Source organism: Hippopotamus amphibius, chromosome 1, assembly GCF_030028045.1.
Source record: "Hippopotamus amphibius kiboko isolate mHipAmp2 chromosome 1, mHipAmp2.hap2, whole genome shotgun sequence".
NCBI classification, from domain to species: domain Eukaryota; kingdom Metazoa; phylum Chordata; class Mammalia; order Artiodactyla; family Hippopotamidae; genus Hippopotamus; species Hippopotamus amphibius.
Window position 1 is genome coordinate 108,849,812 of NC_080186.1, and position 17,286 is coordinate 108,867,097.

The window sequence follows — 17,286 nt, forward strand, 5'->3', positions numbered from 1 at the left end:
CAGGCAGAGGTAGGGCTGAAACCACAGCTGATCCCCAGGGGCCATGCAACTAAGGAATAAGCACTGAAATCTCTCCTCACAACTGCACAAACTGAAGATTTACACCCTCACAACTGGCTTTGTAAACTCAGTACCTGTAGAACATCTGAACATACAATGAGTGCTCCCACAGTCAAGACAGGTCTAGCTTTAGCAGCCAAGAGGGGTCTAGCTTTAGCTTTTGTGTATATGGACATTGTGGGCACATATACAATGGGGTTGGGTCAGACCAGAGTCTGAGCTGCCCTCATAGTGCCTACAGCAGGTCCAGATCCATGATTACTGCAATCCTGGGACCTGACTTCAGTAGATCTACACTGGTGGTCTGGTGAAAACAACACCTGAGAAGCACCAGGACCAATTGCCTGCATGACCACAGTTAAGGTGGGGCCGAGAGCAATACCAACAGCAGTGCAATCTGAGAGCCCACATAATGGATGAAAGTTGACAATAGAGCACATCCATGCATGAACAACTCCAGAGGAGGAATACTCAGTGGCTTCTCTCACAGTGGGTGTGCTCCAATCCCCCTAGCTCACACAGCAGGTCAGAAACACAGCTAAGAAACAGATATTGGGACCTCCACTCCAACAAGTAGGGAGCAACCCCCACCACTGACAAGGCAGTGACAACCACAGAGCAAAGGGAAGGGCCTGCTTAATATCCAGTGCAGGCTCTGGTTATCACAGCATGAGTCACATCTATCAATGGGATAATGGCCTGTATACACTGAGGAAAGAGGTGGCAGACATCTGTACTAAAAACTGCCCTCGCAGCAAAAAATATTAAACCTACACAGACTACACAGGGATGTTGCAACATAAAAATAGCCCTCCAAGACAGTCTGAGGGTCTGGCGTCAAGACAAAGAGCCACCAGAGCATTCCGCCTTGAAGGCCAGCAGGGCTTGAGTACAGGAGCTCCACAGGGCTGGAGGAAACAGAGACTCTACTCTTGGAGGGTGCACACAAGGTCTCATGTGCACTGGGACCCAGCACAAAGCAGTGCCTCCATAGCAACCTGGGCTAGACATACCTAGATGTCTTGGAGGGTCTTGTGGGGAGGCAAAAGTTGGCTGTAGCTCACTGTGGAGTAAAGGAGACCAGTAGGAGAGGCCACAGGGAATATTGACCTGTGTGAGCTCTCCCAGAGGTCTGCAGTTTGGCACCAAGACCTGGCCCCACCAACAACCTGTAGGCTCCAGTGCTGGAAAGACTCAGGCCAAACAACCAACAAGATAGGACCACAACCCCACCCATCAGAAGACAGGCTATCTAAAGTCTTACTCAGCTCAAAGCCTCCTCAAGATACACCCCTTGACATGGCCCTGCCCACCAGAGGGAGAAGATCCAGTTCCAACCACCAGAGGGCAGGCACCAGTCCCAATAGGACACCTATACAAGCCCCGGGACCAACCTCACCCACCAGAGGTTCAGACACCAGAAGCAAGGGGAAGTATGATCCTGCAGCCTCTGGAAAAGAGACCACAAACACAGAAAGGTAGACGGAAGGAGATGACAGAGAAATATGTTACAGAAAAAGGAACAAGATAAAAATCCACAAGAACTAAGCGAAGAGGAGATAGGCAATCTGCCTGAAAAAGAATTCAGAGTGATGATAGCAAAGATGATTCAAAATCTCAGAAAATGAATGGATGCACAGACTGGGAAGATAAAAAATGTTTAACAAAGAGAAAGAAGATTTAAAAACCAAATGGAGATGTACAACAGAATAACTGAAAGGAAAAATACACTAGAAAGAATCAATAGCTAAATAACTGAGGCAGAAGAATGAATATGTAACCTGGAAAACAGAGTGGTGTAAATCACTTCCACAGAACAGAATAAATTAAAAAGAATGAAAAGAAATGAGGACAGTCTCAGACATCTCTGGGACAACATTAAATGCACCAACATTCACACTAAAGGGGTCCCAAAAGAAGAGAAAGGGAAAGGGCCTGAGAAAATATTTGAAGAGATTATAGCCAAAAACCTCCCTAACATGGGAAAGGAAACAGCCACCTAAATCTAGTAAGAACATATAGTCCCATACAGTATAAACCCAAGGAGGAACATGTCAAGATATATGTTAATCAAAATGACAGGGACTTCCTTGGTGGTTCAGTGGTTAAGAATCTACTTGCCAGTGCAGGGCACATGGGTTTGATCTCTGCTCCAGGAAAATCTCACATTCCATGGAGCAACTAAGCCCATGAGCAACAACTATTGAGCCTGCATGCCACAACTACTGAAGCCAACATGCCTAGAGCCCTTGCTCTGCAACAAAGAGAAGCCACTGCAATGAGGCAACTGCACACCACAATGAAGAGTAGCCCCCACTCACTGTAACTAGAGAAAGCCCATGTACAGCAATGAAGGCCCAATGCAGCCAATAACTAACTAAATAAATGTATTAAAAAATCAAAATGACAAAAATTAAATACAAAGAAAAATATTAAAAGCAGCAAGGGAAAAGCAAGAAATAACACACAAGGGAATCCCCATGAGGTGATCAGCTGATATTTCTGCAGAAACTCTGCAGGCCAGAAAACAGTGGCATGATATATTTAAAGTGATGAAAGGGAAAAACCTACAACAAAGAATACTCTACCCAGCAAGGCTCTCATTCAGATTTGACAGAGAAATCAAAAGCTTTACAGATGAGCAAAAGCTAAGAGAATTCAGTACCACCAAACCAGCCTTACAGCTAATGCTAAAGGAAATGCTCTAGGTGGGGGAAAAAAGAGGGCACAACTAGAAACAAGAAAATCACAAATGGGAAAGCTCACCAGTAAAGGCAAATATAAAGTAATAATAGAAAAATCATCCAGATGCAAATAGGATAACAAAACAAGCAACCATGAGAAGAGGAGATTACAAATGCAGGAAATGGGAACTGCATTTGAAATTAAGAGACAAGCAACTCAAAACAACTTTGTGTATATATAGACTGCTATATCAAAACCTCATGAGAACTACAAACCAAAAATCTACAATAGATACACACAAAAAAGATAAAGCAACCCAAACACAACACTGCAGACCCAAACCACAAGAGAAGAGAACAAAACAAGGGAAGAAAGAAGACTGATAAAAACAAATCCAAAACAATTAAGAAAATGGGAATAGGAACATACATATCAATAATTACCTTAAATATAAATGGATTTAATGCTGCAAAAGCCATAGACTGGCTGAATGGATACAAAAATAAGACCCCTATATACACTGTCTACAAGAGATCCACTTCAGACCTAGGGACACATATAGAATGAAACTGAGTGGGTGCAAAAAGATATTCCATGCAAATGGAAATCAATAGAAAACTGAAGTACCAATAGTCACACCAGACAAAATAGAGTTTAAAATAAAGTCTGTTATAAGAGACAGGGAAGGACACTACATAATGACCAAGGGATCAGCTCAAGAAGAAGATATAACAATTGTTAATATCTATGCACCCAATATAGGAGCATCTCAATATATGAGGCAAGTGCTAACAGCCATAAAAGGGGAAATCAACAGTAACACAATAATAGTGGGTGACTTTAACACCCAACTTACACCAATGGACAGATCATCCAGACAGAAAATCAATAAGGAAACACAAGACTTTAATGACAAATTAGGCCAAATGGAATTAATTGATATTTTTAGATCATTCCATCCAAAAGCAGCAGAATACACTTTCTTCTGAAGTGCGCATAACATTCTTCAAGATAGATTACATCTTTGGCCATAAATCAAGCCTTGGTAAACTTAAGAAAAATGAACTCATACCAAGCTTCTTTTATGACAACAACTCTATGAGATTAGAAGTAAATTACAGGGAAGAAAAACCTGTAAAAAACACAAATACATGGAGGCTAAACAATATGTTAATAAACAACCAAAGGATCAGTTAAGAAATCAAAGAGGAAATAAAAAAAATACCTAGAGAAAAATGACAATGAAAACAAGATGATACCAAACTTACGGGATGAAGCAAAAGCAGTTCTAAGATGCAAGTTTACAGCAATACAATCTTACCTCAGTAAACAAGAAAAATCTCAAACAACCTAACCTTACACCTAAATCAACTAGAGAAAGAGCAAACAAAACCCAAAGTTAGTAGAAAGAAAGAAATCAAAGATAAGAGCAGAAAGAAATGAAATAGAGACAAAAAATAAAAATAAAAAAGATCAATGAAACTAAAATCTGGTTCTTTGAAAAGATAAAGTTGATAAACCTTTAGCTAGACTTATCAAGAAAAAAAAGGAGAGGGCTCAATAAAATTAGAAATGAAAAAGAAGTTACAACTGACACCACAGAAATACAAAGGATCACAAGAGATTACTACAAACAACTATATGCCAAAGAAATGGACACCTAGAAAAAATAAACGAATTCTTAGAAAGGTACATTCTTCCAAGACTGAACCAGGAAAAAAACAGAAGATATGGACAGACCAATCACAAGCACTGAAATTGAAACTGATCAAAAAACTTCCAACAAATGAAAGTCCAGGACCAGATGGTGTCACAGGTGAATTCTATCAAACATTTAGAGAAGAGTTAACACCTATCCTTCTGAAACTATTCCAAAAAATTTCAGAGGAAGAAACACACCCATGATCATTCTCTGAGGTCACCCCTGATACCAAAACCAGACAAAGATACCACAAAAGAAAATTACAGGCCAACACCACTGATGAACATAGATGCAAAAATCCTCAACAAAATACTAGCAAATAGAATCCAACAATACATTTAAAGGATCAAACACTGTGATCAAGTGGGATTTATCCCAGGAATGAAAGGATTCTTCAATATACGCAAATCAATTAATGTGACACACCATACTAACAAACTGAAGAGTAAAAACCATATGATCATCTCTATAAATGCTGGAAAAGATTTTGACAAAATTCGACACCGTTTATGATTAAAAACACTCCAGATAGTGAGCATAGAGGAAACCTACCTTAACATAACAAAGGTCATATACAACAAACCCACAGCTAACATGGTTCTCAGTGGTGAGAAGCAAAGCATTTCCTCTTAGATTAGGAATGAGACAAGGATGTCCACTCTCACCCCTTTTATTCAACATAGCTTTGGAAGTCCTAGCCATGGCAACCATAGGAGAAAAAGAAATAAAAGGAATCCAAATTGGAAAAAAAAGTAAAACTATCACTGTTTGCAGATGACATGATACTCTACATAGAAAATCCTAAACATGCTACCAGAAAAGCACTAGAGCTCCTCAATGAGTTTGGTAAAATTACAGGATAAAAAATTAATACACAGAAATCTCTTGCATTTCTGTATGCAAACAATGAAAGACAGAAAGAGAAACTAAGGAAACAATCCCATTTGCCACTGCATCTAAAAGAATAAAATACCTAGGAATAAACTTACCTAAGGAGGGAAAAGACCTGTACTCTGAAATCTACAAGATGCTGATGAAAGAAATCAAAGATAACACAAACAGATCAAAAGATATACCATGTTCTTGAACTGGAAGAATCAATATTGTCAAAATGACTATACTATCAAAAGCAATCTACAGATTCAATGCAACCCCTATCAAATTACCAATAGCATTTTTTACAGAATTAGAACAAAAATTTTTGTAATTTGTGTGGAGTCACAAAAGACCCTAAATACCCAAAGCAATCTTGAGAAAGAAAAATGGAGATGGAGGAATCAGGCTTCCTGACTTCAGACTATACTACAAAGCTATAGTAATCAAATGGTATGGTACTCACACAAAAACAGAAGTATAGATGAATGAAACAGGACAGAAAGCCCAGAAATAAACCCACACACCCATGATCAATTAATCTACAATAAAGGAGGTAAGACTATACATTGGAGAAAAGACAGTCCCCTCAATAAGTGGTGCTGGGAAAACTGGACAGCGACATGTAAAAGAATAAAATTAGAACACTCTAACATCATATACAAAAATAAACTCTAAAAGGATTAAAGCTCTAAATGTAAAACCAGATACTATAAAACTCTTAGAGGAAAACATAGGCAGAACACTCTTTGACATAAATTGCAGCAATATCTTTTTGGATCCACCTTCTAGAGTAATGAAAATAAAAACAGAGATTAACAAATGGGGCCTAATGAAACTCTTGCACAGCAAAGGAAACCATAAACAAAATGAAAAGACAACCCACAGAATGGGAGAAAATATTTGCAATCAATGTAACCAGTAAGGGATTAATCTCCAAAAAACACAAACAGCTTATGCATCTCAATATCAAAAAAAACAAACGACCCAATCAAAAAATGGGCTGAAGATCTAAACAGACATTTCTCCAAAGAAGGCATACAGATGACCAAAAAGCACATGAAAAGATGCTCAACATCACTAATTGTTAGAGAAAGGCAAATCAAAACTACAATGAGGTATCACCTTACACTAGTCAGAGTGGCCATCATCAAAAAGTCTACAAGCAATAAATGCTGGAGAGAGTGTGGAGAAATGGGAACCTTTCTATGCTGTTGGTAGGAATGTAAACTGATACAACCGTTACGGAAAACAGTACGGAAGTTCCTTAAAAAACTAAATATAGAATTACCATATGATCCCTCAATCTCACTCCTTGCCATATATCCAGAGAAAACCATAATTTGAAAAGATACATGCACCCCAATGTTCGATGAAGAACTATTTACAATAACCAAGGCATGGAAGAAACCTAAATGTCCATCAACAGAGGAGTGGATAAAGATGATGTGGTACATACATACTATGGAATATTACTCAGCCATAAAAAGAATGAAATAATGCCATTTGCAGCAACATGAATGGACCTAGAGATTATCATACTAAATGAAGTCAGAAAGACAAATATCATATGATATCACTCATATGTGGAATCTATAAAAAATGATACAAATGAATTTATTTACAAAACAGAAAAAAGTCACAGATGTAGAAAAAATACTTATGGTTACCAGGGGGAAAATGTGGGGAGGGATAAATTGGGAGATTGGGATTGACTTATACACACTGCTGTATATAAAACAGATAACTAATAAGGACCTATTGTATAGCACAGGGAACTCCACTTGATACTCTGTAAAAGTTACATGGAAAAAGGACCTAAAAATGAGTGGATATATGTACAACTGATTGACTTTGCTATACACTTGACACTAACACAACATTGTATATTAACTATACTCCAATGAAATTTTTTTAAAAAACCTAAAAATAGAGCTACCATTATCCTGCAATCCCACTCCCAGGCATATATCCAGAGAAAACCATAATTAGAAAAGATACATTCACCCCAATGTTCATTGCAGTACTATTTACAACAGACAAGACATGGAAGCAACCTACATGTCCACTGACAGATAAATGGATAATGAAGATGTGGTATATTTATACCATGGACTATATATACTTAGCCATAAAAAATAATTAAATAATGCCATTGGCAGCAACATGGATGGACCTAGAAATTATTATACTAAGTTTCGTAAGCCAGACAGAAAAAAATAATATCATATGATATCGCTTATGTGTGGCATCTAAAAAAATACACAAGTGGACTCATATACAAAACAGACCAAAAGACATAGAAAACAAATTTATGGTTACCAAAGGGGTTTGCGGAGGAAGAATAAATTAGGAGTTTGGGATTAACATATACACACTACTGTATATAAAATAACCAACCAGGACCTACTGCATAGCACAGGGAATTTTATACACACACACACACACACACACACACGTGTGTGTGTGTGTGTGTATAACTGAATCACTTTGCTGTATATCTGAAACTAACACAACACTATAAATCAACTATACTTCAATTTAAAAAAAAGAAAGTGGGGGTAGCAATACTCAGATAAAATAGACTTTAAAACAAAATCATAAAGAAAGAAAAAGGACAGTATATAATGATAAAGAGATTAATACCAGAAGAGGATTGTACACTTGTTAACATATATGCACCCAACATGGGGCAGTAAATACGTAAAACAAAGACTAACAGACATAAAAGGGGAAAGTGACAGGAATGCAATAATAGTTGGAGACTTTAACACCCCACTGATATCAATGGACAGATCCTCTAGTCAGAAAATCAATAAGGCAATAGAGATCCTAATTGACACAATAGACCAGGTGGACTTAACTCATACCTACATTCAAAAAAATAAAAAACAGAATATACATTCTTTCAAATTTGAATGTAACAAATTTAAGAGGATAAACTATTTCAAGCATCTCTTTTGATCAAACGGTATGAAAGTAGAAATCAACCACAGAAAGAAAAACAAGAAATAAAGATTATATGGAGAATAAAAAACATGCTACTCAAAAACCAATGGGCTTGGGACTTCCCTGGTGGCGTAGTGGTGAAGAATCCACCTGCCAATGCGGGGAACAAGGATTCAATCCCTGGTCTGGGAAGATCCTACATGCCATGGAGCAACTAAGCCCGTGAGCCACAACTACCGATCCCACGTGCCACAACTACTGAAGCCTGTGTGCCTAGAGCCCGTGCTCTGCAACAATAGAAGCCACCACAATGAGAAGCCTGTGCACCACAACAAAGAGTTGCCCTGCTCATTGCAACTAGAGAAAGCCTGTGCAGCAACAAAGACCAAACGTAGCAAATAAATAAATAAATAAGTGTGTATATATATATATATATATATATATATATATATATATATATAAACCAACGAGCCAATGATGAAATCAAAGACGAAATAAGAAAACACTTTCATACAGACAACAATGAAAACACAACCATATGAAATCTATGGGATGTAGCAAAAGCAGTTCTATCAGGGAGGTTCATAGCAATACAGGCTTTCCTCAAAAACCAAGGAAAATCTCGAATAAACAACTTAATGTACAACCCAAAAGAATTAGGAAAAGGAGAACAAACAAAGCCCAAAATTATCAGAAGGAAGTGAATAATAAAGATCAGAGAAGAAATAGAGATAAAAAATAGAAAAGAATAAAGCCAAGAGCTGATTTTTTGAAAGGATAAACAAAAATCAACAAACCTCTAGCCAGGCTCACCAAGAAGAAAAGAGAGAAGACACTCCCCACTCCCCAAAAAAAAATTAAGGAAAGAAGAAATATATGATCCTCCAGAAACACACAAAAAAATCATAAGAAAATACTATGAACAGTTTTATGCCAACAAATTGGACAACTTAGAAGAAATGGACAAGTTTCTAGAAACATACAGCCTGCCAAAACTGCATCAAGAAGAAACAGACAATTTGAACAGACCAATTACTAGAAGCGAAATAGAATCTGTAATAAAACACTAAAACAAACAAACAAAAACTCTCTGCAAACAAAAGTCCAGGACCAGATGGCTTCACAGGGGAATTCTATCAAACATACAAAGAACTTATACTGATCCCTCTCAAACTCTTTTAAAAGACTGAAGAGGAGAGAACACTCTCACAATCATTCTATGAAGCCACTATCACCCTGACCCCAAAACCAGACAAAGACAATACCAAAAAAAAAAAAAAAAAAAAAGAAAAAGAAAAAGAAAATTACAGGCCAATATCTTTGATAAATATAGATGCAAAAATCCTCAACAAAATATTAGCAAACTGAATCCAACAACACATAAAAGGGATCAACACTACAATCAATTTGGATTCATTCCAAGGTCGCAAGCATAGTTCAACATATGCAAATCAATGTGATACACTGCATCAACAAAAGACAAAAACCAAATGGTCATCTTAATAGATTCAGATAAAGATTTCGACAAAATTCAGCATCCGTTCATGACACAAACTCACCAAAGTGGGTACAGAGGGAACATATCTCAACATAATAAAAGCCATTTATGACAAACCCACAGCCAATATAATATTTAATGGTGAAAAGCTGAAAGCCCTACTGCTAAATTCTGGAACAAGACAAGGATGCCCACTCTCACTACAGCTCAACATAGTGTTGCAAGTCCTAGCCACAGCAAACAGACAAGAAAAAAATGAAAGGTATCCAAATTGGAAGGGAAGAGGTAAAATTGTGTTTATATTCAGATGACATGATACTCCATGTAGAAAACCCTAAAAACTCTACACAAAAACAATTAGTAATAAGTGAATTCAGCAAGGCATCAGGATACAAGATTAATATACAGAAATCTGTTGCATTCCTTTACACTGAAAGAAATAGAGAAAGTTAAAACACAATCCCATTTAAAATCACGTCAAAAAATACCTAGAATGAAAACTAACCAATGAATGACCTATATGCTGAGAACTATAAAACAGTGAGAAAGGAAACTGAAGATGATTCAAGGAAATGGAAAGATATTCCATGTTCTTGGATTGGAAGGATTAATATCATTAAAATCACCATACTACCCAAAGTAATCTACAAGATTTAATGCAATCCCTACTTTTCGTAGAACTAGAACAAATAATCCTAAAATTTATATGAAACCAAAAAACACCCGCAACTGCCAAAGCAATCCTGAGGACAAAGAATAAATCTGGAGGCATAACCCTCCTGGCCTTCAGACAATACTACAAAGCTACAGTAATCTAAACAGCATGGTATTAGCACAAAAACAAATATATGGATCAATGGAACATAATAGAGAGCCCAGAAATAAACCCACACACCTATGATCAATTAATCTTTGACAAAGGAGGCTATAATATACAATGGAGAAAAGACAGTCTCTTCAACAAGTGGTATTGGGAAAGCTGGACAACCTCATGTAAATAAATAAAATTAGAATACTCCCTCACACCACATACAAAAATAAACTCAAAATGGTTTAAAGACCAAATTTAAGACATGACACCATAAAACTGCTAGGAGAGAACATAGGCAAAACATTCTCAGACATCAATTGTAGCAATATTTTATTAGATCAGTCTCCCAATGCAAAAGAAATAAAAGCAAAAATAAACAAATGAGGCCTAATCAAACTTACAAGCTTTTGCACAGCAAAGAAAACCATACACAAAATGAAAAGATAACCTACAGAATGGGAGAAAATATTTGCAAACGGCATGACTCACAAGGTGTTAATATCCAAAATACACAAACAGTTCCTATAACTCAAAAAAAAAACAACCCAATCAAAAAATGGGCAGAAGAACTAAATAGACATTTATCTAAAGATGGCCAACAGGCACATGAAAGGATGCTCAACATTGCTAATTGTTACAGAAAGGCAAATCAAAACTATAATGAGGTCTCACCTCATATTGGTCAGAATGGCCATCATCAAAAAGTCTATAAATATTAAATGCTGGAGAGAGCATGAAGAAAAGGGACTCCTACACTGTTGGTGGGAATGAAAATTGGTACAGCCACTATGGAAAACAATATGGAGTTTCCTTAAAAAACTAAAAATACAGCTACCATATGATCCAACAATCCCACTCCTGGGTATTTGTTCAGAAATGATGAAAACCCTATTTTGTAAAGATACCTGCATCCCAATGTTTATAGAAGCACTATTTACAATAGACAGCACATGGAAGCAACCTAAGTGTTCATGAACAGACGAATGGACAAAGATGATGTGGTATATATAATATATGCACGATGGAATATTAGCCATGAAAAAGAATGAAATATTGCCATTTGTAGCAACAGAGGAAACTAGAGATTATCATACTGAGTGAAGTCAGAGAAAGACAATTATACAATATCACTTATATGTAGAATCTAAAAAAATATTATTCACAAAACAGAAATAGACTCACAAAGAAACAAACTTATGGTTACCAAAGGGGAAATAAGAGAGGAGGAATAAATTAGGATCTTGGGATTAACAGATACACACTACTATATATAAAGTAGATAACAAGGATTTACTGTATAGCACAGGAAGCTATATTCAATACCTTGTAATAGCCTATAATGGAAAAGAATCTGAAAAATGTATATATGTATAACTGGATAATTTTACTGTATACCTGAAACACAATATTGAAGAAAAAAAACTATACTGAAATTTAAAAAAATATATAAAGAGGGGGACTTCCTATGTGGCATAGTAGTTAAGAATCCGCCTGTCAATGCAAGGGACACGGGTTCGATCCCTGCTCCAGGAAGATCCCACATGCCGTGGAGCAACTAAGCCTGTGTGCCACAACAACTGAGCCTGTGCTTTAGAGCCCATGAGCCACAACTATTGAGCCCATGTGCTGCAACGACTGAAGCCCACATGCCTAGAGCCCATGATCTGCAACAAGAGAAGCCACGGCAATGAGAAGCCCCCACACCGCTACGAAGAGTAGCCCCCACTCACCTCAACTAAAGAAGAAAGCCCGTGCACAACAAAAAAGACCCAACACAGCCAATAAAATAATAAATTAATTAATTTTTAAAAAAAAGAAAAAGAATATATATCACTGAATCACTCTGCTGTACACCAGAAACTAACATAGCATTGTATATCAACTATACTTCAATTAAATAAAAGAAAAAAGACAAAATCGGAACCTAAAGCTTTTACCTTAAACCGTAAGCTATTGAGCACATTCCAAGAATGTTCCTAAATGTTCCGCAGAGAATGTGGAGCCTGCAGTGTGAAAATGGGTTGGGCCATGATTCTTCTTTAGTTATTTATTTTTTTTTGTAATTCCTTATGTTTTCCTCTGCTGATTCCTTTCTTTCCTGAACCTTTTTATTTTTTTTCTTCACATCTTTATTGCACTATAATTGCTTTACAATGTTGTGCCAGTTTCTGCTGCACAACAAAGTGAATTGGCTGTATTTATACATATACAACGTTGCCTCTGTAAAGCTTTATTCCTGTCCCCCAGCAAAGATAGCCCAAGAACCTCTCATACCCACCGGCTTCACCAGTTTGGAAGTCTCCCCTCTACTTCCGCAAGGTCCCCGGAAAGGCCCCAAGCCTGGGTTCTAACGCCAGGCTTGTCACTAACTGGCTGTGTGGCTTTGGCTGGACCCAGTCTCTATGAGCCCACTGACCCTAAGACGGGGCACTAGACTTGGATGATCTCCAAGGTCCCTGCTGACCTGGCCCCTCTCTCTCCTCATCAAGTAAACAGAACGTGAAAGTAACAGGGGGACCTCCATGCAAAATGTCCTCTCCTTCCTACAACAGGATGTCTATATGTGCCTGTTTCATACTAAACATTTCTTTTCCTGGGAAAACACAAAGGCCATCCTTTTGCTCCAAAGTGAAGTGGAGAGTGAATTGGCCCCTGAAGAGGGAGTGGAGGGATCCAGCCACCTGGTGTGCAGTGGCTTTGAGCAGAGACATGACCACAGGAGGTGGTGGGAAGCTTGTCCTCTAACCTGGTGGCACCAGTTGCTCCTCCAGACCTCAGCCCACCCCTCAGCTCATCCTCTTGACAGGCTCTCACCGTGCTCCTGGCTGCTGTCACCACTCAGCGCTCGCTCCAGCCTCAGCCACCAGCAGGGCCTGATAGTGGACTCTTAATTTGATTGTGTTCTTTTGGCCTCCAGCTGAAATCCCTAAGGGCTCTGCCACGCACTCCAGCCCTGTGACCCTTGCCTTCCAGGAGCCAGGCAAGAAGCGAAGCCACCGGAGGTCCTTCAAACAGCAGGAAGGAGGGGCCTGCCCCCCTTCTTCACAGCTCCCTGTCTGCTGAGGAGGATCTGGGCCCCCCTCCTCCACACCTGCTGGAGGGTCTGGAAGGAGTCACAGATGTGGCCTGCTGGGGCAGGGTGAAAGGCAGAGGGGCTTTCCTGCAGTTGAGGAATAACCAGCCAAGGACCGCTGGGCCCAGCACTAAGCAAAACAGGCACAGTGTGTAAGGACCTTGTGACACTGCCTGTGAGCGCCCCAGGGGCATGGGAACCAGCAACAGCACATTTCTCACCCCTCATCACCTACCCCCAGAGGATCAACTCAGGGGAGATGGGCCCTGCTCCCCAGCAGTGGAGCATGTGGTCCCGACACTGGAGCTCCACGGCAGATCTAAAAGCACAGGACTGAGCAGCAGTGCCCTGCAGGACAGGGTTGGCAGGGGCCCGACGACCTGACCTGGGTCAGTGCAGCTGGGTTGCAGTCAGGCTGGGTGTCAGTCTACACGGCAGCACCTGAGTTCTTTGAATCTGCATGGTGAGAGCAGTGACTCCACGATGCCATCTCATGCTTAGCCTAGACCTCCTATTTCTATTCTTTTTTGATCTCTAAGGAGTGTACTGACCTCACTCTAAATATGCTGTCTCATTTTGTCATCCTAACTTCACTCTGGAACTTGGGGACTAATGGCCACACCAAGCCCATTGGAAGTCTTGTGTAAAGCAAACCGGTGATCATTTTTAAGTGACATATGTGAGGTCCCCCATTGTGCTAAAAAGCCTAGTCTGTCTTCACAATGCTTAGAATGTGTGTATGTGTGTAAAATGTATAACATATATTTATATATGTTGCTATAGCGATATGTTAAAGGCCAACATAACTGATGGACAGGGTCAGTGAGAGGAAATGAAAGTCTTTTTGGTGGCTATTAAAGGAAAATGTATATAAAGAAATAAAAAGTTTCCACAGCCTGTTTTGTTTCCCATTTCTGCACTAGTCCTTACACTGAGAGGGTGAGAATAGGAAAGACAAACTGTCACTAAGAGCTCACCTCACTGTCTAATGCTTAAAGTCTGAGTTTAAAAGAATGATTTATTCTCCTGTCATTTTGTAAAAATCTCCAGTCTAAAAATATAAAAGGGTAGTTCTTACATTTAGAGTGCCTTAGAATCAGCTTTGCAGATTATAGAAGCTACTTCCTGGGCTCCAATCCCAAGAAATTTCATTGATATGGGGCCCTAGAGTCTGCATGTTTTACAAAAACACAACCAGATGTTTCTGATGCAGGTGGGCTGCAGATCACAGTTTAAAACACATTGTTCTATAACACTGAATCAAAACTATAAATTTCTTTTCCTTTAATTAATTAGTTTTAATTGAAAAGTGTTTAAGTCCCACCATAAATGTTGACATAATGATCTTAAGATTTCCTTTGGGAAAAGTTCTTAGTGATGTTCTTTTGCATTCCAGAGCTAAAAGAAAGCTATCATTCCACAATTATATCCTAGAGGCAGTAATAAGTTACAACAAACAACAACACAAACAAAAAATTCAACCATGATCACCACCACCACCACCAATAGCAAAAATATCCATCAACAGACTCAGGCCTGAGGTAGACATTTCCATGGTAGATGGATTGATTTTGACTTCTGCTTTTACACTTGGTTGTTTAAGTATTTTCCATGAGCGCCTCTGGCAGAATCAGCCGAATGGATGAAAAGTCAGTCAAACTATGAAGTATTACTTAAAGATAAAGTAGGAAACATCGAGGACCTCCTGCCCTGCAGTTATTCAAGTATCCCAGCAATTCTTCCTTCATCCCTGTGCCTCCAGGGCTGGAAGACATTGATGATATAATCAGTAATCAATGGAGAACTCAAATATTATTTATAAGAACTTCATTTTACAGACATAACATTTATGAAAGCAATAGAATTTAATCATATAAATCTCAGATCTGTTCAGGATCCAGTCACAACTTGCTTATGGGGAAAATTCCTAACAGCCATTCTTGTGTTTCGCCCTTTGAAAAGTAGTTCTTTACCCTATTAAAAAAGTTGCAAAAAATTTATCTTTGGAATGGAAGATTCTCCAATATTTAACTTTTCATAAATTATATTATTTTCCTCTATATGTCAGAAGCAGAATTCATTCTTAAAAATAAAATCAACCTGCATGACCATCAATGTCTTCCAACTTGCCATAATTCAAATGAGAACCATGTTGGGTTCTGGGCAGGAAATAGGGTGAGAACCCTTTAAGAAAAAAATGGAAAGGAAGAAAGATGGCAGGTACCTAATGTAATGATTCAAACATGTACAACTATCTCTTGATCTGTCAACTTAAGACAGAAAAACAACTTGCAGAATTTATGCAGGGTTTATTATATCTGCCAGATTTTATTACTTCTAAAGTGAATATGCTAGGCACTTATTGAATTAGTTTTCTATTTCTGCTGTAACCAGTGACCATAAGTTTAGTGTCTTAAAAGAACACACCTTTATATTAATTACATTATATTATATTATATTATATTATATATTATATTAATTATATTATATTATATTATTGTTCTGTAGGTTAGGAGTCCAACAAAAATCTCACTGGACTCAAATCAAGGGGTCAACAGGATTGCCTTACCTTCTGGAGGTTTTAAAGGATAATCGCTTTCCTTGCCTTCCTAAAAAGTTTTTAGAGGCCACCACATCCCTTGGCTTTGACCCTCTTCCTACAACTTCAAAACTAGAACAGCAGGCTGAGTCCTTCTAATTTCACATCAGTTTGACCTTCTTTTCTGCCTCCCAATTCTAAGGTCCTGTATAATTTCATGGGGCCCATTTGAATAGTCCAAGATAATTTCTTCATCTCAAGGTCTTTATCCTAATCACATCTGCAAAGTCGCCTTTGCTATGTGATGTAGTATATTCACGGGTTGGGGGAATTACAACAGGAACATCCTGGGGAGACAGTATTATTCTGCTAGTCACAACACTATTAACTGAGATGCCAACTAATATTGGAACTAAGAAAAGAAGAACTTCTCTAAGTTCAACAAAGTTTAGTAAAAATACGACATTACCTGAAGGCACAGTCAAGCAAAGACATTACCTAAAGCAAATCAAGACAAAGTCAACTTAGAACCCTAGAAGTGCTTCACTGATGTCCATAAAATTGCACAAGTACTAGTCTCTTTATATTGTTTGTTGTTTTTTTCCCCCAAACGTGGCTTTTTCCCCCCTCTAAGGCTGATTTTGATGGGAGAAATCTCATCCGAGATAAAAGCCTGTGGTGGAGGAAGTGAAGGTGGTGGTGGAGTGGCGCACCTGGGACCCCACTAACTTCTAACTCTAAACTTTCAGCTGGTCTCAGTGGAATAGATGGAAGCGTTCTCCCACACCTACCCTTGCCTGAACAAAGGGATCCTCCTGTGCCTTCTCCAGGCTGCCAGGAAGAGGCGACGTGGTCGTTCCCTTGGAACTTGCCTTGTAAAGAAGGCAGGCACCAAGATATTAACTTCTCTGGGATTTTGTGGACCAGATGCTGGCCTTCTGTGTAGAGAGCTCCCTGACTTTTGCTCACACATCCCCGGGTTGGCCTAAGGCCCGTGCTGCCTGGGCTGGCTGTGGAGGCTGAGCTCCTCTGGTGGAGCCATCTTGCTCTGTCTCCTCCAAACCAGGATCTGACCAGAAAGAAATGTAATCGTGCT